Raw genomic sequence first — 3,116 nt, 5'->3', positions numbered from 1 at the left:
CTATTTGTCTGAGGTGTGTGGGGCCCCCACGCAGGGGAGAAGGAAGGAAGGAAGGAGAGTAGTAAGACCAGCAATTGAGGAGCCACTTGAAGCACACCCAGAGGTGAGAAAACAGAGACTTACCCATAAAAAGGGGTGCTCCACTGGGACAGAACAATCGAGATTCTCTCGGGCTAGTCCCCACTAGGTTTTGGAATGGTGCCAGTCCAAGTTTTCTTAGTTATTTCATCTTTAGGACCTCGTAAATGGCCTTCAGTAACAAATCTCTGCTAACATTTTAAAACGGGGCCAGCCCTGCCGCGCGGTGGCTATGTGCAATGCGGCCCCAGCTCTCACTGACCACGGTTCTAATTCCAGCCCAGAGGTTGAAAAGCAGGCCAGGAGCGTGAACGTGGCCAGATCCCGACAGCACGGAGAAATGGAGGAGAAGCGATGCCAGTGTGACCACGCCCACTGGGGGGTTCTCTATCTCTGTCTCTCTCATGCAAGCACATGAGTGCATACACCCTCTGGCATTTAAAAAGAAATAAAACCAAGTTTCATAATAACAAAATCTAAGGAATCTGAGTGAGTGAGCAGGAAAGAGCGTGAGGGTGAACTTGTGAAGGAAAAAATGTAGCCTTTGCTTCAAAATGACAAACAAGACAAACATGATCTCATCGAAAGGCACCGAAAGTCCTGTGGAGACAACAAAAAAGGCCTCACTGATAAAGAGAAAATGGCCACGTTGTGCCACAGGCGTGCCCGGCGCCCTGCGCGGCTGTGCATGCATGAGTGTGGCCTAGCTGTGTGGTCACTGGGCTTGGGCACCAGGAGGTTTAGGCCTCCCATTTATCCGTGGCATTTACTAAATAACGCTAAAATAAAAAATACGACCAATTTCCCTGTTAGACAAGGTGCGGCGTGGCAAAGATTGAGACGTCCTGGAAGGGTGACCACAGACAAAGACAAGCAAGAAAAATCCACTTATGGAAAAAGTAAAAGAAAATGTAGAACAGAATACTCAGAAGGGAGAGCAGGAGCCAGTTACGTTCAGACATCTACAGGGAGGAAGAAAGGAAATCTCCCTGTTACAACGTGGTACTAAAAACAGGTGATGAAATACTTATGATTTGAGCTGGAAGGAGTATCAAAGGCTACAACCGATCTTGAACCGATCTGCAGTTTAGGGCAGATGGGCCTGTCTCCTCCTGTTGGAGCTCAGGCTCTGTGCTTACGGGACTGCCCGAGATCAGTGTGGAATGACAGTCCCACTACAAGGTACTCAGCGGCTGGTGGAATGTAGGCACCCAACGCACGCTTGTCCACTGAATGAGAGTGGACAAACATTCACTTTACAAATGCCCAGAGAGGCACATGGAACTAGACGGTCAATGGCCAAGTGCCAGAGGGACTGAGCCCAGGTGTGCTTCCTGTCCCTTCGGAGATCATCACACCTCCTCAGACATCCTTTCTTTGCCTCATGAATCCTACCAAGGAACCTAAAGAGCAGCCTACGGGGAGAAGAGCAGGCCCAGGGTGAGAGCCAACCGCACAGGTCACTCACTGGGAATCTGCAAATCCCTCTCTTTCTAAGTCCAGTTTTCTTCTCTATAAAATAATGCATTTGAATCGAATAATTTCTGTGGCTTCTTAGTTGAAAGGGGCACAGAAAACCTACCCTACCTCAAGGAAAATCTCGACAGTGTCTGGCTCTCGAAGGAAGTATGACGCAGACTCCCGCCAAGGCTTCGCCACCGACCATCCACATGAACACGGTGGGCTTTTTGAAAAATCTGAATTGTGTTTCAAAATTTTCCCACCCAAGAAAAAGAACTACATTTTCTTTTTCAATCGATCTGACTTTTCTCTGGCAAGTGGCACAGAACTTCCAGGAAGGTGAGTTTTGAAGGATTTTAATTAAAGTTGGGATTCTTTTGTCCAGTACACGAAAAGCTAACTTTCAGTTCCTGACTAGTCTTAAATCAAGAAGCCAGCTTTTGGCTTTCCATCTTCACAGCCACTTACTAAAATAAAGGCTATGCCTTCAAAAAGGAGAAAACATCAAAAAAAAGCCTGTGTAGGTTGTGAAAAATAAACATTCTGACTTCCATACGTGCCTGCTGGAAACAACGGCAAGCCTAACCTCCCCAGACCCAGCAGACAGGAGGAAGGCCAGAGACAGTCCCCGGAGGACACTGTGAGTGTGTCCTGGTCCTCCCACCTCTCCTTTCTGCCCTCCCGTCCTCTCACTCCATATCTCCACCGTGCACACAGGCCTCCCAGAATTAGCCCGTCCAAATCAGCTCTAGGTAAGCAGACCACCTGTCCAGGAGATTAAAACGCCTCTGCCTAACGGCTGCTTTTTCCTTTCTGCAATTCTGTGTCTCCTCTACATGCTATTGTTAAATCTTTTAAAATTCTCTACATTGAACAAAAGATGTGTTTATCATGAATTCTCCTTCCCCTCTCCTTATTTGTGAACGTCACGTGGTGCCTGCTGCAGCCTCCTGGAGAGAAAAACATCAGGCTGTCTATTTCTAGATTGTAGCTAAAATAAGACTGCGCTTTCACCTGAATGCTTAGGAAAAGACCCAGGGGTTTGTGACTAGCTAGTGTTGTCGTATGGTGCAGGACGTGGAAGGAGGTACAGTACCAGTCCCTTCGTGTGACGATGTTATGGCTGGCAGTACACTTCTAGATCATCTGACACGCAGAGGGATAGCTTCTGTCCCCAGCAGAGATGACACACGAGTGCGAGAGTTTGTTCTGCTCCAGATCACACAGCTGTGAGAAGCTGCGTGACGCACATCCTAATGTAAGGCTCTTTCATTGCGCAAAGCAACATGTTCCCAGATCCCTTCTCAGATCAGGGAAGGGAGAAAAGGCTTCTTTTTATTGTAGAGATGTAAATATAGTTTCTCTTCATCTCCTTTTTTGGTTCAGTATGATTTTATCAAAGACTGAAAGTCCCAGAAGCATTTATCATTTCAACGCTTTCCAATCTGAGTGGGAGGAGACACCTGTGGGCCCTCTGACAGTGTCTTTGCCCTGTCTCACATATGTGACCTGAAGTACCCTGGCTCGGACAAGCCAACCTCATTCTTCCTATCAAGTTCCAGGGACTGTAGTTACAG

The sequence above is a fragment of the Tupaia chinensis genome, unplaced genomic scaffold (genome assembly GCF_000334495.1).
Source record: "Tupaia chinensis unplaced genomic scaffold, TupChi_1.0 Scaffold000340_1, whole genome shotgun sequence".
NCBI classification, from domain to species: Eukaryota; Metazoa; Chordata; class Mammalia; order Scandentia; family Tupaiidae; genus Tupaia; species Tupaia belangeri.
The sequence above is the reverse complement of the archived record's forward strand: the minus strand, read 5'-3'. Positions refer to the sequence as shown.